General features: G+C 42.5%; 1 long non-coding RNA gene and 1 other non-coding gene across 9 annotated transcripts in view; one reads left to right on the top strand and one right to left on the bottom strand.

The window, feature by feature from the left end:
* Window positions 1–25,044, bottom strand: part of LOC103348347 (uncharacterized) — a 370,913-nt gene that overhangs the window by 74,238 nt on the left and 271,631 nt on the right. The gene's annotated exons all lie outside the window — the stretch shown is intronic.
* On the top strand, window positions 19,319–19,422 carry LOC127491194 (U6 spliceosomal RNA). Its single transcript, XR_007919788.1, has one exon. It is a non-coding gene; the product is annotated as a U6 spliceosomal RNA (small nuclear RNA).

A 25,044-nucleotide genomic window follows, 5' to 3' on the forward strand; every position in this document is an offset into this window, starting at 1 on the left:
TATTTAATGATAGGAACCAGAATGGCGCCAATAATGAATTCTGTTCTGCCAATAATAACCAAACTAAAGCAATGATTTTTACAAGTCTTGTTTTGCTTATGAAATTTACAGTAAAGCATTTCCCGTGATTGTCTTCTGTGGTCCTTCTGACAACCACAAGCCAAGCAGAGTGGGTTTTATTAACTCCATTTTAAAATAAGAAGGCCATGGTTGAAAGCATTTATATCACGGATTCACGCTTGCACAACCAGTGAATGACAGAGTCAGAGCCAGAATATTGTCATTTCAACCCAGCTATTTATCTCAAACAATACAACTTCTATTCTTAAGCAATCTCCACAAGGAAAGGTTGCAGGTTCTAATTTCCTTTAGAGTCCTCACATCTGACTTGGGACAAGTGTGAGTTTATGGTGGACCAGAAATAAAGATACTTTGTTTCCATATCTGTGCATTCCAGAGTCAACTGTTATCAGTTAGTTTGATTGAGTTAATACAGGTAAGGCCTAAGTTTCAGGTTTAAGATATTCATGGGATAGTGAACTTTATTGTATTCCATGGCCACCCAATGAGTTCCTAAACACAACTAGTCTTCTTAATAACCCTTCCCACCAGGGATCTGGCAAGTTAGTAGATAGATGGGTATTCCAAAGTATTCCCCTAAATCTACCTTCCATACTGTAGGGCAGAGGCTATCATACTGATGGGTCTGCTTTCCATTGTTAAAAAATAAAGGCTAGGTACTTTATAAAGAAGAGAAGTTTATTTAGCTCATAATTTGGAGTCTAAAAGACCAAGATTGGGAAGTTTTCCATTTGGTCTCTGGCGAGGGCCTCATAAAAAGATGACATGTGAGAAGGAGAGAGCACATGATGGGACAGGAAGCTAGGATCTGCAGAAGGCCCGCTCTTCCACTGTTAAAACAACCTACTCTCCCAGGTATCAACTCCACGATACCAGCATTAATCTCTTCCCAGGATAATGCCATCAGTGACCGAATCTCTTGCTACTAGCCTCTACCTCTTTAAGGTTCCATAATACCTCCCCAGATTGCCAAGCTGGAGACCAAACTTCCAAGACATGAACCTTTTGTGGGAGAAACCACACCCAAACCATAGCAGATGTCAACTACTCACTTCTCAGGAAGGATCCTCACCTACAGTCTCTCCCAGGAGGATTCCTAGACAAGGGCTTGAACATTGTCCATGATACATGCCCAGTGATTCCCTCTTGTTCCCCCAACAGATTTCTAATTGGGATGACACATGAGAGATGAGTTGGTTCTTGACTCAAAGGCAGCTAATGGACACCCAAAAACTTTTGAGGTGCCTGGCAGAAAGGTACACTGCATCAGAAATGATGGTGATTTACTGGCCCGATTGAATGTCTCTATTAGGAATTCAAAGGGAGAATATAAGAAAAGAGTAATTAGAAGTGAGAAGAAAAAGAATCTGAATCAGAAACACGTTGATGGTATACCATCAGAGCAGGGAACGCAGAAAAAACTTCTTCTTGAGTTCCAGTCCGGGTTACAGAGCTAATAGCTTCTGCTGCAACCAGAGCAGTTCTTCCCTCTCAGGTCAGTAGCTCTTTCATCTTTTTTAGATCTCAATTCCTTTAACCAGTTGATGAAAGGTATGGATCCTTGACCCAGAAAAATGTATATACACACATTCAGATCAATGATGGCATTTACTTTCAAGGGATTTCTAGATCCCCTAAGCACAGTTTGAGACCCACTAGCGGTCACAGGGCCAGGAATCTTGTTTAAACTATTACTTCCTTTCAGATGACTATGTTATCATAGTCATCCCTGCAGCTGAGCATCTGGTGTAGGGGGTGGAACATGGTGGGTAGTACATACATCTTGGAATGAAGGAGTGAATGAATGAATGAATGGATAAAAAAAAAAAACTTGAAGCCCATGTTCTATTGATGGCACATTGGGAATGTCTCCTCCTTCTACCTTACAAAATACTGTGTTAATATTAGATGGGTAATATGTCTGCAATGAATGCCTGCTGTCCCAATGCTGCTAATATATCTATCAACACAGAAGGGTGCACTATCACCTTCATATTCACAGCTACAAGCACATTGTGCCTATCAGTATGGACACAAGAACTTGGATGTTATAACATAAAAGGGCAGTTTTACTTGTCTGGGAGATATAAAAATGAAAGGCTACCATATTTTCTACCTGAAATATATTTGTAACAATTATTTAGAATTTCAAGCTACTTTCTCCTAATATACATCTTAGTGATGACGATGACACTTTTATGTCTTTTCTGACTTTTGAGGGGAAAAGCTTTGTTATTTTCAATCATCTAGGATTCTATTTTGGGAGTGAACATTAGCTGGCTTTAAATTCACTTCGTATGTCTTATCATACAGAGAGGGAGAGACAGAGAGGGAGCAAACAGCCTACTTTCCTTGATTGCTCTGGCCAGCCTAATTTGGCTTATTGCTCAGCTATGGATTTACCAGAACGTATGCTCTTTGAGAACAAGGTTGTACAACATAGCTCTGTATCTGTCCCTTTTGCCCAATGCTAATCTGTGTTACATCCAGAGGGATTTTTAAAAATTTATTTATTTCCATTTTATTTGAATGGAAGGCACAGAAGGACAAACAGAGACAGTCATCTTTCATCCACTGTTTCACTCCCCAAATGTCCACATAACAGCCAGGAAAGGGCCAAGCAGAAGCCAGGAGCTGGAAATTCAATCCAAAGCTCCTACACGGGTGACAGGAACCCAAGTACTTGAGCCAGCACTGCTGCCTCCTAGGATTGTACATTAGCAGGAAGCTGTATCATAAGCAGAGTAGCCAGAATCTGAGCTAGGTACTCCAATATGAGATGTAGGTATCCCAAGCAGTGACTAAAGCCATTATGCCAAATACTCGCCCCTCTGTAAGTTTGTATTGAGAACAATAAAGGAGGTAGGACAGACTTGCCTTTTATTGAGGGAGAAAAAGAGAGCGATTTATAGCAGAATTTAATTATTTCAAATTTGAAGTACTGAAGTCATTATTTCAAACTGATTGCATTTAAAGATAAGAATTTATCCTGTGGGCAATATTTTTAAATATCTTAATTCCAACCAAAAGATCCCTATGTAAAATATTGTGCTTCCATTTAAAACTTCATTTATTAGAATTGGAAGGAATGGCATACAATGGCAAGTTTTCATATAAAGAGTTTCACGCCTTTTTTGGATATATACGCTGAGCCTATAAGAAGAAAGGGGAACTAATTCTCTTGCAACATACAACTTACAGAATCCCATTTGTCACAGTGTTTCCTATGGCTACAGTAGCATAAAATATTGTACTGTGTGATGCCTCCATACCAAGAAAACAATGATTTTCTCAATATACTTAAAGTCCATTAACAGAAAATCCATACTTGGCATATAGCATAGTGAACCCTAAAGACCCAATTTTTGCTAGCTGTTGATTCAGTTAGCTTACCTAAGCATAACATTTATTTTTTTAATGTGATGTTCAGAATGTGAGTGCTAAATTCAGCATGGTTTGAAGTGAGAAACAATGGAAAAACAAAAACATATCCCCAGTACCCTTTAGGCAGTAAGGATACCCCACAGATTATCTCATCCTAAGGAATTCTTTCTAACCATCTTACAAACTTTGGAATTGAGCCATAGAGAGGTTCAGGAACTTGCCCAAGGTCACACAGTCAGGAAACAGCAGACTGGGGATTTGAACTCAGAAAATCTTAACCTCAAAGTCTGAGTGCCCAGCTACCTATGGCATGACATAATGTCTGAATCACCTTCATTACTGCAAATCACATATTAAAGATCCATTCTGCCTTGTAGAGCAATCACTTGAGTTGAATATGATCCAAATGTTGCCATTAGGCCTTCCCCCGCCCATGAGAGGTCAGGGCTAGGAAGTAAGATTAACTGCCTCCAGTCTAAGAAAAACACAGTAAGTCAGAACAAAGAGCTGCTCTGACACACCAGTGGGAGGGCCAGGTTACAGAACACAAAGACATTACCTGAACCCAGAACTTAGCTCTCGGGTTTAAGAAGCAGCAAAGGCTGGATGAGGAGTTGAGACTCATATTTCTGCCTTAAACTAGACCTTGTAGGGTGACCTTGGGCCAGACTCACAACTTTAGTTCTTTTCACCTTGGGAATGGTCATGATAACTGCCTGGTGAACCCCCATTGTAAGTCGGTTTGTAGAGTAGAACTACACAGACTTCTGAGCAGGCTCTAGCATAGGGGTTAGCTCCCCCCGTACACACAGCAGAACACACTACAGGTGATGAGACCATCAGGATCCCTCCAGCCCAGGACCTTTATCTGACCATGAAAAGTCCATCTGCACTTCCACACTCCAACCTTTCCATCTTGCTGCCTCCAAGTATACAAGGCAAGTTCTAAGAGGTCATGTCCCTGAAATCCTACTTTCTCCCATCCATGTTCCTTGCTGGTTCCAGATATTCGAGCACTGCTGCTGTCCAGGATTAGAACTTAATAACCTGAAAGGCTCCGGTGGTGTCCTGGCTCCACGTCAAGTAAACAGCACATGGCGCTGGCTTCTGACAGGTGACAACAGACATCCAGTTGAGGAGCCGTGTTTATATGACACTTAATACCCTGGGAGGCAGCAGATATATGGGGATGTACATGCCCAGGTAACCCAACCCATAGCCTTGGACCAACGCGAAGCACAAGAGGATCTCCACTATCCGCGTCACTATCACCACCTCCCTAGCCTTTGAGAGACAGCTGATTGTCCCAGAAGATGACCCCAGCCTCCTAAATAGAAGAGGGTGGTGTGTTCTGTGTTATCCAGCTGGTAGAAGAGAAAGAAGGCCTTTAGGGAAATGTGTTTAATGTTGGAAGGAGACATAAGGCAGCATTTGAAGAGCTATTTTTATAGCCTTCAAATGAGAAATAAATGACCAGAGCAGTGGGCTACAGAAAACAGCCAAGGCAGCTTTCTAAGCTCTGAATTTCCCTTCTTCTAACACATGTTGGGGAGCATTTCATGGGCCCACACTCTATGAGTCACTTACTATACACTGTCTGATTAATCCTCGTGATAACCAATAGTGCTCTGGCATGAGCCAGCTAGGTGACCTTGAGTCAATCATTAACATCCCAGGGCCCATGTTCTTCCAATGCCAGGATAAGTAGTATCAGCATGCATATTGAAATCCACCAAGGAATGGAATAGAGGGGAGGCAGTGAGCCATGTTGGGGTAGATAAATTTGAAACAGAAGGATTAGGCAGAGAGCAACATAAATAAACAGGAGAATATCAAGGGAGAAAACGAAGGGCAATTTCAATAAGCAGTTTCAAAATGAGTGTCTCTTTTCCTTGCAATATTACTGTTTTGTGCACATTGAAGAAGCTAGACTATCTCCTGTCTGCCTTAGAAAACAGACAGGGTAACAGGAAACAGTTTCAGATTCCACAGTGATTATAGCTACTTAAGTTTGACTTACCAAATACTGTCTCAAACAGATGGTATGCAACATTTGATTAAGGGCTTATCCTGCAAGCCCAACAGGGAACATTTCTTTCCTTCTTAATATAGAAAAAACACCAAGAAGAAGGGAAGTAAGCTGACACCCTTGCCCATATTCCATGTGGATCTGCTTTGCCCTATGTTTATGCCTTTCCTGAAATGAATCTCTGCTTATTCAGCAACTCAAGCCCAAATGACATGTTGACCCCACAGAATTTGTGTGAAGAAGGTACTGAAGATAACCCTGTTGAAACCACTTATTTTTTATTGACAAGGACACTGAGACACAGAAAGGTAAGCTGATTTGCCCATGGTCACATTATGGTAAACCTGGGAGCTCCTAACTCCAGGCCTCAGATCTCCCCTTCAGGCTAGCCTTTATATGTGCATAGTACTGCATAAAGAGGAAACATACAAACCTATTCAGCACCATTATTGCTAAATTAGCACCAATCTGTGCTGAGCAATTATCAGAACTTGAAGCTGATGAGTAATGCCATTTGAGTCCAGTTTATGAGCCAAAAGCTTGGTTCTTCAGAACACTTAACATTAATCAGCATTTGGCTTCCGTTTGTGACAAGTGTTTTCAAAACATCACAGACAATTACAATACTCTTAGCTTTGCCTAGTGTAAATACACGATGAAAGAAAGTCAGAATTTCATAAATGACAGTCTCCAGAATGGAAATAATGAGTCCCACAGAGCGGGTACAATGTGTTCATCTTTCCAGCAGTCCAATGTAATTTAGGAACTAACGAGGTCACTGGGAGATTACAAAGTGGGAGCCTTCTGCTCAGGCAGGATGAAAAGGCCTCTTCACCATAGCGAAGCAGAGCCAGCAAGCAGGATCCACACCATAGTGCAGCAATGAGAAATTGAATTAACAGATGCTACACCTATCCCTCACCCCTCCCCAAACACATATGCTCCATATTATGGGCAGGGACACAGAGAGAGTTCCCAGTGTGGGGTGCCAAGGTGCCCACCTAGCAGGGAGAAGCAGCACACTGAGAGGAATTGCGACTCATCACATGTAGCCTGGTGCTGGAAAGCAGCAGAGGAAAGAAAACCAGAAACAAATACTAAATGGTCCAAGGACAATGACCTTGGTTCCACGCTCTAGGTTTCCAAAGGCAGTTCTTGTGGAATTTTGTCCTCCAAGTTTTCTGGAGTAGTTTATCTATGATTGATGGATTATTAAAAGCTTAAAAGCCCACTGTGGTTGATGTTAGGTTTTCTGAAACACAGAGGAGGACTTCTGTCTTTAACCAGGCTTAGGAGAGCATTACTCATTAGTTAGTTGTATATGTATGAAAAAGATATTAATCAATTAACCAGTTAGTATCAATCACCCCATTAATAGCTAATATGTATTGAGAAATCACTGTCCCAGAAGCAACACTACATGATTTCTCCATATGCATTCCTCACCGTATTTCAGATGATAAAATTGATCACAATTACACTTGGGAATCTATTCAACATATACATTGAGCATTTGCTTGTGTACTACACAAGGCATTGGAGAAATAGCAGTGAATGAAACAAGCAAAATTCTTCCAGTCTCTTAGGTAGCTTATGGTTGTATCATAACCTCTCTAAAACTTACTGGCTTAAAACAATCACCAACTACTATTTCTCATAAGTATATGGGTCTCTCAAGTGGTCTTCTGATTTTGGCTGGACACACTCATGTAGCTTTAGCCAACTGGCAGTTAGGCTAGCTAAGTGGAGCCTCTACTGGAAGATTGATCTTTACTCCAGTTTCTCATCCTCCAGCAGCTTTCCTGGACTTGTTCTTACGGCAAAGGCAGGGATCCAAAGAGAAAGAGAATGGAAGAGTATAGACGTCTTGAAGCCTAGTTGTTGAAAACTAACACAGTATTATTTTGTATTTCATTCTGTTGGCCCAAGAATGTTACAAGATTTGCTCAGGTAGCAAATGGAGTCCAACTCATGATAGAAAGACTTGCAAAATCACATTGAAAAGTGCATGATACAAGACGTCACTAATGTAGTTCATCGATCTATCATCTATCTATAGATAGATGATGAGAAAAATGATACTAAAGAAATCATGAAAATAATTCATTTGAGTCTCACTATAATCCTGTGAGACTAATTCTATTCCTAATATCTGTTCCCTAGATTTAGGAAATTGAGGCTTAGTGGAGCTTAAAAACTAGCTTAAGCCCTGTAGATATTTGGTGAGGGTGCCAGGATTCATATTCAAAGACTCCAACCCCCTGTGTGATTCTCTCCAGCCTGGGAAATGGAGAGTGGGAAAAGAAGAGGGAGTGGGAGGGAGAGAAAGAGGAAGAGGGAGAAAGAAAAGAAAGGAGAGGAGAGGAAAAGAAAAAGAAAGAAAAGTAAAAAAAAACTTGACTACCTCCTGCAAAGTACTTACAGCCCTAATGGGAATACATAGCATAAAGCCATGAAGAATCAATAACAATGCATATCACTAATCCATACTTGACCATTACCCAACAATAAATGAGTATAAACAGACAAGAGACAGCAGCTTCCACAAAGAAGGTGAGACTGAAGTTGGCTCTGAAAGGTACAGATAGTGAATAGCAAAAGGTTTTGTGGTTTTTTTATTATTATTATTATGGAATTCACTCACCTGCATGTAGCAAAAGACCTTATAAAGTTCACTTTCTTTAGAATGACATTCAGTATTTCTAACACAAAGCTTTAGAGATTAGCATGTTTTTCAGCTACAAGCAGCAGAGAACCTAATAGTGATTTCACTCAAATGGAGATTCTTGTTTGTCCTACACAACAAGGGGTGTACGGGAAAGCAGTCCAGAGCTTCAGAGTAGCCAGATGATGTCAAAGAGGAATCATGTTCTTTCTGTGTCTCTCCACTGCCATCCTGCTAGAATGACTCATTCTTAGGATATCACACAGCCAGGACAGCTGCTAGACCTACAAGCATTCTTGTGTATTCCCCTAAGTATAAGGAGCAGGGGGATGAGAGCCCAAAGCAAGCAGGTCAGCATATCCTACAGCATATACCGTGCAATACCCTCTTCCAAGTACACTTAGATCAGTAGGTCTCTTGGCTCCCCTTTCTCATCATGCCCTTCTCCCTTCATGGATTGTTAACATTCCTCCATAAATCTTTTCTGACCCCCAACAGCCAGCGTGAATCTTGTCTTCTGTTAGGCCTGCTCAGTCCTTTCTCAGTTGCCCCTGTTGTGGCACTCAGCACATCCTTCTGTGGATTGCTACTCCACGAGAAGCAAACTCTCCAGGTCTGGAGTCATTATCTCCTTAGTGTTTGTACCACTTATGGCAGCTCATGCAGCTCTGGCACACGCATGCATCATGAAGGAAAGAGGTTGAGCTCCATGGCTTAATGCCTGTGGAAGATGAGAGAAAGAAAGGCAGCTCAAACCATTCAGGGGCAGGGGCATTGTGTTATGCTTTGTAGCTGGGTTGTCCTTGGGTCATGGAGGTTCCACCCTTAGAAGAGATGAGTTTGGGTCTCCTGGAGTGGATTAGTTTCCAGGAGAATGGGAGCCTGGCCCCTTTGCTTGAATCCATATTCCATATGCACCCCTCTGCCTCTCACACATGCTCCTACTGTAGTGGTACCATCCACCATGAAGCCCTCACCAGAATGGAGCAAATGTCAGCACCATGCTCTTGAGTATCCAGAACTGTAAGCTAAACAAACCTCTTTTCTTTATAAAGTACTCAGTCTCCAGAATTTCATTATTGCAACATAAAAGGAGCAAATGTGGATTAAAGGGGGCTATTGGGTAAGGAAGAAAAAGTATCCTTTGCCCTCTTAGAATTTCCAGCTAAGTTTAAGAATTAAATGGACATAAGACAGATTAACAAGAGAAAGAGCTTTATGAGAATAACAAGCTTTATGAGAATCTTTACATGTATATGGGGACTCTTATAAGAGAATGAAGATCTAAAGAGAAAGCCAGTGCAGATGCTTTTTACCTTTTGCTTAAAGAAACAATCAATTTGTGAAGAAATGACAAGGCAAAGAAGTTTGAGCAGCGCCAATAAGTTGTGGAGAAATCACTAGCAGATATATAGAATAGGAGAGAAAAGTAGTGGAAAGTCAAGGTTGTTCCGGTAAGGTTATTTCTACAGGTCCATTCCAGCATCAGCTCCCAGCTTCGGATGGTAAGGATGTTATTCCCTTACTGGTACAGAGAAAGCATCACGCTCATGGGAAACTCTATGGCCTATTTTAGGTTTATAAAAATGGGAGATCAGAAAGCCCTTCCTTCAATGGCTGTTTTCTCAAGTGTATCCAGCTCAAAGTAATCAACATGCCAAAGTGGTATATTTTAGGGTGACCTGTCCTGAACTCCTTTACAGCAGGTGACGGCACCATGGCACTGCCATCACCAGTACCAGGGGACTGCTGAGTGCTCTTCCAGACTTGCTGAGTGTGAGCTGATCACTGAACACACAGATAGAGAAAAAACAGCTATCCGGTTTCAGAAGAAAGGTCCGGATTTGAGTTGTAGATTTGTACAAAGACAAAAGAGCTGAAGGTTTCATCCACCGTCTGAAAAGACCTTGCGAAAGAGGCTGGAGCAAGCTCCGTAGAACAAGCATTTGTCAAGAGTGGTTCTGAGCAGTAACCCAAATCTGGCAACACCGAGGCTTCTGCCAGGCGGGAGCACTGGCCATCTGCTCACCCAGGTGGTCAGTGTGTCCTCGTGAGCAATGGCGATCAGCAAAGGGGGAACATTTTCAGTGCGAACTCTACATTTCAAACTAACTGTAGAAGCAAGCAGCAGCTATGCACTGCTACGAAGAAGTAAATAAACATTATAAATTAGAGAAAATGGACTCAAGTTTGCTGGATACTGGCTTAAATAAAGCAGAATTTGTTGAGCTACAAAAGAGCACAGATAGCTTTGGCTTTAGGCATGGCTGAATTCAGGGTCTATGTAATGTCCTTGGGACTCTGTCTCTCTATGTCCGTCTTTCGTCTCTATTCATTTTTTATTTTCTCTTAATATTGAGTTCACTCTCTCTTACTATGGATGACTTTCCTTGTACATCCAGGAAAGCCACGGAAGCAACTGAAATCTACATCATCTTTTTTTTTATAAATAGCTTGTGATACAAGACTAAGACAGAGCCCTTCTGTCTCAGTACCTAAATACCAGATCTCTAAGAAGAATCCAGTTGGCCTTTCTAGAGTTTCCTGCCTAACCCAAGCCAAGAAATAGATTACTCTGATTGTCTGGACTTGGGTCACATGCTAACATCTGGGAATTTTGGGGATCCCACATTAAAAAGTACTTCTATTAGCAGAGAAGGAGAAGTGGGGCAATAGATGAAAATGAGAAATGATCCTTTATAAGACCCTCTGCAAAGGCTTTAACCATTTGGGCTCTGCTTCCTTGTTAATAGATTCAGACAAACAGAGTTTATTGATTATTCCCCTGTGAAGACACATGTGATTCCCTACCCCTGCTGCCTGTGTGGTGTTTAGCTACTAAACAGTCTCTTTGCCTTCCAAACATATCCCAGGCAGAGGTACTGAATGGAGCCTTAGACAAGTCAGTCTCAAGCTCAGTTATTTTCAGTAACTGAATTCTACTCTAGTTGCCTTGTAATTACATCTGTTTTAGATATTTGCTCCTCCACAAGCCCTGCTGAGCTTCATCTTGGATTCCTGCTCTGTGTGTCATTTCTTATGGGCTGTGAATATTACTTTATTCTCTCCTGATATAACCCACTTACCAAATTCTCCACTCTCGCTCAACGGTTACCAGTACTAGGGCTGGCTGCAGCTGTATCTTGAACTTTGCCCACTTGCCAAGCCTTCTTCCTGTTGCCTATTTGTTGGACCACCCCTACACCACCTTTGAAGGCTGGTTCAATCTCTGAGTCTTACTGGCCAATTTTCAATTATGATAGCTACTAGCATTCCCCCAAAACATTTTTAGTTTCTAAGTGTCCAGGGTGATCAGACCCTATGGAACAGCACTCTGATAAACATTCATACTGTGTTTATTGCATTATAAACATTCGATCTTCTCTGTAGGATCATGCAGAAATAGGAAGAATTCTCAACTCCCCTGCTTCGTTGTCACAGAGCTTATACTACAGGGTATCAAAGTATTGAATCCCTCACAAACAGATCCTGCCCTTTCTGTCTGGGCTTCTTCGTCCATAGACTTCAGACTTTATCTTGGAGTAGCTACCATCTGGTCTTTCCATTGCTTCCATGGCTCTGTCTAGGTTCTTACACCTAAAAATTGCTTTCCCTTACCTTGAGGAAAAAAGAACTCAGCAAAAGATGCATACAAATAGACTCTCCCAAGTCTTTCCCATCAATATGTCAAATACACCTGGACATGAATTTGAACATAAGAACAGACATAGGATCAGGCTGTTACTTTTGGTACAAAAAAATAGTAAGTTACTAAAAAATATTTCCTAGTCTGGGTCTACATTACCAAAACATTCTTTGCCTATGTACTGGATTACCTCTCATATATACATCCTCTCTGCCGCAAGCACCACAGCAGGCACTGCTGAGGTACTGATTTCCATGTAGTCTTTGTCTAGCTTCACATGGGTGCTGACTGTGTCTCACCTGGACTCCCACCATTTACTTCTGACTTCCTGTCCAGGTCTTCTCTTATGCCAAGCCATAGTATACCTAGGGGTACCTGCTTGACACTAACATTATGACCCAGAGGTAAGAAGGTACTTTATGGCTTGGATATTGAATGTCTCCCCCAAAGCCCATGTATTGAAGTCTTGGTCTCCAGAATGCTACAGGAAGGAAGTAGAACTTTTATGAGGTGTGGCCTGGTGGGAGGTTGTCAGATCACTGGGGTATGACCTTGGAAAGTAGTTCTCACAAGGGGTTGTTAGAAAAGCCTGAGATTGACCCCATCCACTTTCTCTGTTCCTGACTCAAGATGGGACCACTCATTCTAATAAGTACTCCACTTGGCCTTCCACTGCCCTCAAGTCAATGTTAGACCTGAAACTCCTGAACTGTGAACAAAATAAACCTCTCCTCTCTATAAGAAATCCACCTCAGCAATCCCATTATGGTAACAAAATAAATTGACCAACACAATAGTTAGTGCCATGAGAATGCCCCTGACCAATAAATGACCAAAGCTAATATTGGAGAGTTCCCTTCTGGTGTCTTCTGGGCAGGCTTTTTTTTTTTTTTTTCGGGGGGTTGCGGGGGGAAGACATTTTAAAAGATTCCAATGAGATGGAAAAAAAGCAGTGGCCAAATCAATATCTCATCTATATATGGGCATTTCCTTATTCCCTACCTCATTCTTCCTTTCCAGAACCATTTTTCAAATAAAACGTCTCAGGCTCTACTTTCAGAGAAGTCTAAGACTTGGTTCCTTGGAAATTGTCTAAAAGAATAAAGGCGTGGAAGATAGTCTAAGTGCTTGGGCATCGTTTACCAATGTAGGAGATCAGGATGGAGTTAATGGTTTCTGGCTTCAGCCTGAGCCAGCCTTGGTTGTTGTAGCCATTTGGGGAGTGAACAGTAGATGGAAGATCAATCTCTCTCTCTCCCTCTGTCTCTCTCTCTCTCTCTACCTCTCTTTCTCAATCTGCCTTTCAAATAAATAAAATATTTTTAAATAATTATATGGATATATTCCTAAAATAAATACATCATTATTCTAGAACATGCATTTAACATTATCTCTACAAGGGGATGAATAAATGGGTTCTTATTTCTATCAAAGCAGAAACTTTCATTTAACAAGCTTTAAATAAAAATTGACTGTGAATGTATGTGTGTGTGTTTTAAAAAAAGTATACTATCCTTGATTTTTTTAATTCAAAATAATGAAAATATAAGTAAGTCCCTGGGATTAATTTGGAACAACAATGTAGCCATTCATATCATTAATTAACTGTAATTGTGTCTCAGATACTAGTTGACACTCCATGGGAGACTCTAAGCACACAGAATGCAGCCATACAGGATCAGAACAGATCTGTACCTTTAAACTTAGCCATCAACAATGTTAATGTTAATAATGATTAATCAACCAAAAAATAAATATTATTAATTTTTGAATGATAGATTTTGTAAGACTTATAAAAAAGGAAACTTGAATTTGTATAGTTTGTGTATACTCTTAAAAATATACCAATGGCAAAAAAAATCCTAGATTTTGCATGGAAAAAAATATTTTAATAGTGATTGATTCTTGGAAATAAGGATGTGAATGGTGGGATTTTTTATATTTAAAAAATTTGAAAGTAGAATAATTTGCTGAAAACCCTAACTCAAAAAGTGGAAGGGCTCTAAAGCTTTGCTAATAATTTTATAGGGATCATAAACACTCTGGACCCTTTCTGGAATCTATGAATCTCAGATCAGGAACTGAAAGGATAAAGGTCAGAAACTGAAATTATAAGGAGCAGTTATGAGTCTAGGTACCTGTCAATCAGCATTCCTAAGATGGTGGGAATACCTGGAAGTATTGGTACAAACCCTGCCCTGAAAATTGGGTGATGATGATAGCTGGGAAGATGAGATAGTCAGTGGCTATCAGAGAAGGGGAAGGCTTGAAGACAAATGACCCAACCCAAGTGCTTTTTACCCTTGAGGAGAGCCTTTCTTAAAAACATCCAATACACCAAAAGAGAAATTACAATATTACAAAGGGATGCTTTTCTCTAACAAGGAATTAACTTGAAATTATACTCTATTTAATGTCCCTAAATAATTGAACATGCAGATTTTCATGAGTGTGGCTCTGAGAATAAAAGGGGGAGCCTCCCTTGGAAACTACAATAAGTATTGATTCCTTAGCCATATTCTAAGTCCATTCAAATCCAACAGGATCCATGCAGCCTTTTCTTTCTATCCTATTTGTCATTATCTCTCTTCCTCTCCCAACCCCTTTTAGTCTCTGCCAAGAATATGGATTCACTCAGACCAGGAGAGGGGCAAGTCTAGCCTTCCTGGTGTATGAGGCCACAAAATAATTTGTTCTGGCCCTGACAAAGCAACTGCAGACTGGACTTGAAATTTAATGAATCTATAGCAGGCTAGTTTTTAAGCTGATAATTTTATATGCCTCACAAATAATGTTATAACTATCAAATGGCCCTCTGCAGAAAAAAGCTTCCCCACTCCTGATTTAGACTACCATTTTTTATGTTTAGTTTCTTTTATATCTACATGCAGCATTCACTAATTTAACAAACATTATTTACAAAACCTCTCCTAACTCTGAGGCATTGTGCTACATCTGGGTGTGAAAGATGGAAAACATAGGCTCCCTTCCCTCCAAAGACTTACATTCTAGTAGTTTATTATCTTGCTATATAATCATGTCCAAGTTCTTATCAGGTTTACACTTTGGTTGGATTTGATAATAACCTTAGAAGAATTGAAAAGGTAAGTAAGGGCCAGTGCTGTGCCTGCAGTGCCGACATCCCATCTGGGAGCTGGTTCATGTCCTAGCTGCTCCACTTCCCATCCAGCTCTCTGCTTTGGCCTGGGAAAGCTGTACAAGATGGCCCAAGTCCTTGGGCCCCTGCACCTGCTTGGGAGACCCAGAGGAGGCAGCCAATTGAGGAGTGACCAGCAGATGGAAGACCTCTCTCTCTCTCTTTTAGCCTCTCCTCCTCTCTGTGAAACTCTTTCAAATAAATAAATAAATATTTAAAAAGGCAAGTAAAACACTTATCTGAAACATGTTTAACATACCATTAGCTCATGGTAAGTGCTCAATCTCATTGAGCAATGAAGATCAAATTCTCAGTAGAGCTGGGCTTCTCACTATGTGTGGACAATGGGCCAGAGCCCTTTTAGAATCCATTCCTCATCTGTATAATGGGGCAGTAACATTGGCAAACTCACTTGGCTGATACCTCACCCTCGACTGGGTGAAGATTTAATGAGATAAAGCATGTAGAATCTTACCGCAGCACTCGTGCAGAGTGTGGCAGTTTGAGACTGTCCCTCAAGCTTAAAATAGTTAGAAATTCAATCCCCAATGCAATAATGTTCAGAGAGCTGGAATCGTTAAGAGGCGATTAGGTCATGAGGGCTGATGGGAGGAGACTTGCTATGAAAGGGAATTTTGTTGGTCTGTCAGTCTGTCTATCCATCTATTTATCTACCTATCTCTTAGCTTCCCTTCTTCTTTTTTACTTTCATTTAATGAATATAAATTTCCAAAGTACAGTTTATGGATTACAATGGCTTTTCCCCCCCATAACTTCCCTCCCACCCACAACCCTCCCCTCTCCCACTCCCTCTCCCCTTCCATTCACATCAAGATTCATTTTCAATTATCTTTATATACAGAAGATCAGTTTAGCATACATTAAGTAAAGATTTCAACAGTTTGCACCCACATAGAAACACAAAGTGAAAAATATTGTTTGAGTACTAGTTATAGCATTAAATCTCAATGTACAGCACATTAAGGACAGAGATCCTACATGAGGAGTAAGTGCACAGTGACTCCTGTTGTTGACTTAACAAATTGACACTCTTGTTTATGGTGTCAGTAGTCACTCTAGGCTCTTGTCATGAGTTGCCAAGGCTATGGAAGCCTTTTGAGTTTGCCAACTCTGATCATATTTAGACAAGGTCATAGTCAAAGTGGAAGTTCTCTCCTCCCTTCAGAGAAAGGTATCTCGTTCTTTGATGACCTATTCTTTCCACTGGGATCTCACTCGCAGAGATCTTTCATTTAGGTCATTTCATTTTTTTTTTCTTTTGCCACAGTGTCTTGGCTTTCCATGCCTGAAATACTCTCATGGGCTTTTCAGCCAGATCCGCATGCCTTAAGGGCTGATTCTGAGGCCAGAGTTCTTAACTTCTCTTTTTTTTTTTTTTTTTTTTGACAGGCAGAGTGGACAGTGAGAGAGAGAGACAGAGAGAAAGGTCTTCCTTTGCCGTTGGTTCACCCTCCAATGGCCGCCGCGGCCAGCGCGCTGTGGCCGGCGCACCGCGCTGATCCGATGGCAGGAGCCAGGAGCCAGGTGCTTTTTCCTGGTCTCCCATGGGGTGCAGGGCCCAAGCACTTGGGCCATCCTCCACTGCACTCCCTGGCCACAGCAGAGAGCTGGCCCGGAAGAGGGGCAACCGGGACAGAATCCGGCGCCCCGACCGGGACTAGAACCCGGTGTGCCGGCGCCGCTAGGCGGAGGATTAGCCTAGTGAGCCGCAGCGCCGGCCTTAACTTCTCTTCTAATCATCTTTCCATCCTAACAATCATATGGAGAGAAGAGGAGATTGCACAAGGCAGGACCCTCTGGCACAGAGCAGAAAGTGTCACCAGGTCATCGCAGTGCTTTCTGCCTCTCTCCCCTATTAGAATAGCAATTGCTTAAGAGCTACTGCTTGCTCTCGCTCTCTCACTCGCTCGCTCTCGCTCTCCCTCTCCTCTCTCTGTGTAACTCTGACTTTCAAATAAATAAATAAATCTTAAAAAAAAAAAAAAAATGGGGCTGGTGCTGTGGCGCAGCGGGTTAACGCCCTGGCCTGAAGTGCCAGAATCCCATATGGGTGCCGGTTCGAGACCTGGCTACTCCACTTCCAATCCAGCTCTCTGTTATGGCCTGGGTAAGCAGTAGAAGATGACCCAAGTCCTTGGGCCCCTCCACCCATGTGGGAGACCTGGAAGAAGCTCCTGGCTTTTGGCTTTGGATCAGTGCAGCTCCAGCCATTGAGGCCAATTGGGGAGTGAACCCTCGGACAGAAGACATCTCTCTCTCTCTCTCTCCCCTCCCTCCTTTCCTCTTTCAATGTAACTCTGACTTTCAAATAAATAAATAAGTCTTAAAAAAAAAAAAAGAGCCACCGCTGATACTTTGCAAGTAGTAGGGAGGCACTCATAGTTTTTGCTGGATGTGTAGAATGGATCATACGGTCAAGTGTGAGCCTGTGTTGAAACCAAGCAGCATGAGGCCCACATTTTGTCTGGAGGCATAAGTCCTGATGCAGTTGAAAAGGCAGAATATACCCTCAAGTAGTGGTCCATGGGGATATAAAAGCTGCAGGCCAAGTGAGAGAACCAGAAAAGTAGATCAACAATGATCAATGGTAGAGTGTTCCAGAAACAGGGAAAGAAAGAAATATCACAGGGATTAATTGCTTAAGTTACCTAATGGCAATAGGATTATTTTTGAAATGCATCTCACAGTCCCCATAAAACTACACATTGTATGGAGACAAATGGTTACCTGCTGAAGAGATAGAGCCTGGTTGACAGGCTGTGAGCGTACCTGAGGGAGGTGGAGGAAATCTATCCAGAGACAGATCTTCCAGGTCACTGAACTGCACAATCAGGAGACCCCATGGAGTCCCCCATAGACCTACAATGTGCCACCAGCCTACAAGCAACTGTCACACAGGAACACCAACACCCCAGCAATGTTGGCCCTGACACAACTAGAGTAAGGGCTAAAGCTATGTGGAAGCTGGGAGGAGCTGGTAAGAGATGCTGGTCCCTCCTCTCTGCCACACTGGACCCAGCGGAGGGCAGAGAGGAGGAGAGATACTATAAACCAGAATGAGATTCCAATGATACAGAATCAGTGTTTAAAATCGTAAATTCCAGGCCAGCTCTCTGCTGTGGCCAGGGAGTGCAGTGGAGGATGGCCCAGGTGCTTGGGCCCTGCACCCCATGGGAGACCAGGAAAAGCACCTGGCTCCTGGCTCCTGCCATCGGATCAGCGAGGTGCGCCGGCCGCAGTGCGCCAGCCGCGGTGGCCATTGGAGGGTGAACCAACGGCAAAGGAAGACCTTTCTCTCTGTCTGTCTCTCTCACTGTCCACTCTGCCTGTCAAAAATAAAAAAAAAATAAAATAAAATAAAATCGTAAATTCCTGGAATCTGCTCTAAATGTTGTTGTTGTCGCTCCCCCTCTTCGTGGAGGAACGACACTAAACCCTGCGCTGTTCTTTCATCTGCTCGGCCCTTCCCGGGTTTGCTGCTGGTTCTTCCCGGGTTGGCTACTGTCCCTTCCACCTCCGTGGAAGGGCGGTTCCCCCTGGCCACATTCCCCACTTCCGCGGGGGAGCGGCACACCGCCGGCCGGCTCTCTCGGGGGCTGCACAGGTGTTCCTTCGGATGTTCCCCTTAGATGTTCCTCGTGCATGCCGTCTCTCTCCTCCTTTATAGTCCTCTTCCACCAATCCCAACTCTGCTACCCACACGCCGAGTACGCTGCTCTCCTCCAATCAGGAGCAGGTCCCACAGTTTATTGGTTGAACTGGAGGCAGCTGTGTAGAAGCTGTTTTCTCCTCTCCCAGCGCCATATTGTGGGAGAGCAGATGCATAGAATAAGTCTTAATTCCAGTAACTTAGTCTAGTCCGAATTGCTCCCCACAGTTGTAAAAAGAAAAAGATACCAGACAAAAAGAAAAAGACATCAGGTCCTTGTTTATGCACCAAATACTTTTAGATCAACCATTTACTGAGAAATCAATAATAATAGAAATGAATATATGTACATATACACATATGAGGGCATTTCAAGTTCGTGGACAATGGAATTAATGATGAGTTTATTTTGGTAAAAAAAAATTGAAATGCATTTTGTTCATAATGTATGCTTTCCATGAACTTTTTGAAAACCCTTCATTTGCCTGTATGCAGATATACAAATGAACAATCAAGGATTTAAATACTTTTTTACCTTGAAAAAAAAAATAGCTACATACAATGGGAGTTTCTATTGTGCCCTGCATTGAACCAGCTGTATTAGTCATTAATCAATTTTATCCTCGCAGCAAATACCACATCATCTCTATTTCCAAAATAAGGAAATTAAGAATTTAAGAGACTTTGTGCTCGCATTGGCAGCACATACACAAAAATTGGAATGGTACAGAGATTAGCATGACCCATGCACAAGGATGACATGCAAATTCATGAAGCATCTCATATTGGGGGGGGGGGCATGGCATAGTAGCACAGTGGATTAAACCACTGCCTGCAAAACCAGGATCCCATATGAGTGCCAGTTTGACTCCTGGCATTTCCATTTGCAAACCAGCTCCCTGTTAATATACCTTGTAAATCAGTAGATGGCCCAAGTACTTGGACCCCTGCACCCACATGGGAGACGCAGATGGAGATCCAGGATTCTAGCTTCGAACTGGCCCAGACCTGGCTATTGGGTCGGTTTGGGGATCAAAGATTCTCTCTCTCTCTCTCTCTCTCTCTCTCTCTCTCTCCCCCCCATCCTTCCCTCCCTCCATCCCTCCCTTCCTGTTTCTCCCTCTCTCTGTAACTCTGCATTTCAAATTAACAAATCTTTCAAGAAATCAGAGACTTTAGGAGGTTTAACAAGTAGTTTGAGGTCATACAGTTTGTATCTAACATGTGACTCTTCCTGTTAACATCCTATCACTTATCTTAAACCAGGATTCATTAAATCATTTTAGTTCAACTTTCTGTCACTTGATTTTATAAATGTTCGAATTTAATCCCAAAGAAATGAAATACTTAAAGTCATTCTTATTTAGTAGCTGAGAACAGGTTTCTAACATAAAACATTCTACCAATGTTTACTATAATACTTATAACAAAGTAAACAAAGATTTAAAAAAAAATTGTTGCCAACTTGCCTATCAAGATGTTTTCTGCACTTTGGTTAGGGAGATCACAGGACAAGGGAGGTGGCCAGCCCCGGCAGTGCTCTTTGTTCAGAGTACAGAATACAGGGACCTTGTGAAATTCTAGCCTTCTTGTGGAGTTCAAAGGCATTGTCATCCTTTTTGGCATCAACATTGTAAAAGTGGATGCATTCCCAGCAACTGGCATACTAGACCCTGGACACAGCAAGTAAGTTCTTTTATGCCTTCACCCTGTGAAGATAATGCTAATGGACAGAAAGCCTTTGCTTTTCCTTCCAACTCACACTCATCCAACTTTTATTTGCATCTGTAATATAGATGCAGACAAATGGACTCATCTAGCATCTCTTCTGAGCTAACTGTCATGATATCATGACCTAGCATCAGATACCAAGGCCCAGTCATCTAGGTTAATCGCTCTGCATCTGCATGTTGTCTGACGCTTTGTGTTTTTTTTTGTTTTTTTGTTTTTTTTTTTTTTACAGGCAGAGTGGACAGTGAGAGAGAGAGACAGAGAGAGAAAGGTCTTCCCTTGCTGTTGGTTCACCCTCCAATGGCCGCCGCTGCAGCCGGCGCACCGCGCTGATCCGATGGCAGGAGCCAGGAGCCAGGTGCTTTTCCTGGTCTCCCATGGGGTGCAGGGCCCAAGCACCTGGGCCATCCTCCACTGCACTCCCTGGCCATAGCAGAGAGCTGGCCTGGAAGAGGGGCAACCGGGACAGAATCCGGCGCCCTGACCGGGACTAGAACCCGGTGTGCCGGCGCCGCAAGGTGGAGGATTAACCTATTGAGCCACGGCGCCGGCCTGACGCTTTGTGTTATTAACTCCTACTCATAGTTCAGGACTTGGCCCCTCGCCTCCCGGATCAGGGTTAGGGGACAAGACTCTGCTCACCCCTTTCTTGCTGACGGATGTTGCTGAGGGGCCTGTACAGAAATGCACCCAACACCATGGTATTTTCTGGCCCTCTATTCTATTAAATTCTAACTGGCTGCCCCCTCAGCAACACCACAGGGTCTAGCTCTCTCCCCCAGGAAGTCTCTGCCAGCCAGACCAGGCCCCATCTTATTCTCTGAACTTGTGAGGCAAGGAATCCTAAAAGGAAATACTGTGTTCATTCCCAAGTTGCTTTGTCTTCACAAGGGAAAAACAGTTTTCAGAGAAAGGTGAACCCAGCCAATCTGAGAAATCTTAGTTGATTATTTATGGTTACTTAACCTTCGAAATATTCCACTAAGAAGGGGAGGGGAAGTATTTAACAGTTCATAGCCCAGGTAACTTCTCTCCCCTGCATAACCAGTCATGCTAAGGCAGTCAGCTGGGGCTCACATGCCAACAGGCTACTTCAATGAACCCCTCCATTTAGAACAATGCCTCACAGTGAACATTCAAAGCAGCCAACTTGTTAACAAGGCTAAGGGAGTTAGACTTTCTGTCACTCCTGAATTAGTGATGGTCTTTATAAATTTCACTTTTCTTGTACACGTAACCATCCCTAGATAAACTTTACACTGTATAAAGGAAGCTATCAATCCTGTTTTGCAATACGGTTCTGGGATTTCAAGATATAATTTCTTCGGACATTTTGCAGAGCTAAGAACTGTTCAGTTATAGAAGTGTTATTATTACTAGTACACAAAATATCTAAATGTAGTTTGTAAAAGAATCGGGTAATAGCACCATGTAGAAGCTCATTTCAAAAGACTTAAGCAAAACTATCCATCCCTCTTGGGGTTCTTAAAAAATATAGCAAGTAGAAGTAGAATGGTTTGTGAAGCATAAGAGGCAAAGCCAACATGACATATGGTAAACAGACTGAACCAAACACCAAAAATAACAATACACTCTTTGTTATGGCTAAGAATACCAAGAGGATGCAAATCAAAGAAGCCAAAGATAAATAATGGTTTATTCATATAAATAAGAATGTCTGAAGAACGAGTACAGCTGGATAGGAGGAATAATTTCTAATATTGTATATCACAGTACCTATTGTTGACAACAATTACTGCAAAATAACTGCTAAGCTGGCATTGTGGTATAGAGGGTTAAGCCACTGCCAGGAACACCAGCATCCTGTATGGGTACCAGCTGCTCTGCTTCTGATCTAGCTCCCTGCTAATGCCCTGGAAAGCAGCAGAACATGGCCCAAGCCCTTGGGTCCCTGCACCCATGTGGGAGATTTGGATGAATCTCCTGGCTTCAGCCTGGCCCAAGCCTAGCCATAGAGGCCATTTAGGGAGTGAATCAGCCAATGGAAGTTCTCTCTCTCTCTCTCTCTCTGAAACTCTGCCTTTCAAATAAAGAAAATAAATTTTTTAAAAATAATAACTGCTAAAGAGGATTTGGAGTTTCCTTAACACCAAGGAATGATAAGTTTTTGAGGTAATAAATGCTGATTACACTGATTACACATTGTCCACATGTATTAAAATGTCACACTGGATCCTACAAATATTTACAATTGTGTCAATTAAAAATTCAAAGATATATGTAAAAACATAACTAACAAATCAAAAAAAGAAAGAGCCAGCATTGTGGCGGAGTGGGTGAAGCCATCATCTGTGATGCCGGTATCCCATATGGGCACTGGTTCGAGTCCCAGCTGCTCCACTTCCGATCCAGCTCCTTGCTAATGAACCTGGAAAATAGCAGAGAATGGCCAACAACACCAGCATCCTGTATGGGCACCGGTTTAAGTCCTAGCTCTTCCACTTCCAATCCAGCTACCTGCTACTGCCCTGGGAAAGCAGCAGAACATGGCTCAAGTCCTTAGGTCCCTGCATCCACGTGGGATACTTGGAAGAAGCTCCTGGTTTCTGACTGGCCCAGCTCCACTCATTGTGGCCACCTGATGATGGAAAAGCTCTCTGTGTCTCTCTGTAACCTAGCCTTTCAAATAAATAAATATTTTTTGAAAAGAGAGAGAAAAGGCAAGGCAAGGCAAGGCAAGGCAAGGCAAGGCAAGTCTGAAAGTATGCAGTCATGAGGGACCCAAGTCCTCTTTCTCTTCTGCTATCTTTAACCTCATGATCTGAGAAAGTTGCTGAAACTCCAATTATCTCATCCTTATCTCAGGAAAGAAGAGAAAGGAAAAAGCTTCCCAAAGACACATAGAGCTGCAAGATTCGGCAAGTGAAAATACAAGTTGTTACATGGGATCTGGGTAGATAATAAGGATAGATAAATAGACAGACAGACAGACTTGTAACTAAAAGTTATTCATTGTTTACCAAATTCAGGTGGACATTATGTATTTTATGTGACAATGCTGATCACCCAGCATCTCTTTAGATCTCAATAGTATCTCTACTGCAGAGAAGCTGGGAAATGTAGTCTTTTAGCCACGACAAAACAAAAGGAGAGTGAATGTCCGGTAATGAACCAATGTCTTTGCAGAAGTGGGTGTGAGTCTAGGAAAAGGAGCCAGGGCCTCGTCTGTGCTCCATGGCCCCATGAAGAACTTCCTGATCACATAAGCCTCTTCTCATCATGCTGGCCTCTGGGAGCCTGTGGCCCTCTGGATACAAAGCAAAGATACGAATATTTAACAAACTTACAAGAATGTATATATGGGGGGGGGCAGCTATTGCCTTGTCTTTTTCAAGGGGCCAGACACTAATAATATTGCCACCCTACAAAATATGTTTGTAATTTGGATCTAGAAGAAGCAGAAGTCCTCCCTTATAAAGTATACAGAAAGCTACAGGCTGCAGGCAGGGTCACGGATGCCTTGGAAGCATGTTGTGTCTGCGTGGAAATGTTCAACAAATTCTATTCTACATCAAATCGATGCCACTCTTCCACAGGGCCTTATTGTCGGGACAAGACTACCATCCGAGATGTCGATTGCCCTGGCCAGGAGAACCAGTTGGTTTAGGCAACTGGCCTCAGAAAGCTCAGTGGCCTCTCGCAACTCAGTCTTCTGTCACCTGATCCATCTCTGAGTATAGTTTACTCTGTGCTGTATCCTCAACCAGAAGCAGGGAACAATGGGGAGAACAGACCTGAATTAAAATTCTCTTAACATTTCCCTGGAAAAGTTCCAATTTTACCTGACAGTGACTGTTTCAGGGGTGGGGAACATCTGGCCCAGGGGGCAGTATAAGGCCCATGGAAGGGGCTGGTGCTGTGGTGCAGCCGGTTAAGCCCCCATCTGCAGTGCCAGCATCCCATATGAGCGCCACTTTGAATGCTGGCTGTTCTACTTCTGATCTAGCTCCCTGTTAATGTGCCTGGGAAAGCAGCAGAAGATGGCCCAAGTACTTGGGCCCCTGCATCCACATGGGAGACCCCAAAGAAACTCCTGGCCCAGCCCTGGCCATTGGGGCCATTTGGAGATTGAACCAGAGGATCGAGGACCTTTCTCTCTCTCTCCCTTTCTTTCTCTTTCTCTGTCTCTTCTTTCCTCTCTGCAATTCTGATTGTCAAATAAATCAATAAATAAATCTTTAAAAAATTTTTCAAAAGCTGGTGAAATCATTTGGTTTGGCCCTTCCAAAGCAACCACAGGCAGGACTTGAAATTCAATGAATCTGTAGCAGGCTAATTTTTAAGCTGATAATTTTGTCTGGCCTGCAAATGATGTTATAAATAGCCAAATGACCTTGGGCAGAAAAAAAAAAGTTTCCCCATCCCTGGAACTCTTGCCCAATATATATCACTCTTCCATGCTTTTCCTCTGGCTCTTACCTGGCTGACCTTGGGGTGTTTTTTGAGGGTCAGATACTCCTTCCAAAGGACACGTGATCACACCCTCACCTGTCCTCAGCTCCCTTCCCTGGGTTAGCCACGTGATCAGCTGACTTTCCGATGTGAGAATCAGACTCTTTTTCTAAGAGGAAGCTTTAATAACTGCATTTAAATGGCTCAATGCTTTCCTGGATGGTGGCTGGCAAACTTCTCTGTGCAGGTGCTGATAACAATAAACACA

Source organism: Oryctolagus cuniculus, chromosome 11 (genome assembly GCF_051225735.1).
Source record: "Oryctolagus cuniculus isolate XC-2025 breed Fujian yellow rabbit chromosome 11, ASM5122573v1, whole genome shotgun sequence".
Taxonomy (NCBI): domain Eukaryota; kingdom Metazoa; phylum Chordata; class Mammalia; order Lagomorpha; family Leporidae; genus Oryctolagus; species Oryctolagus cuniculus.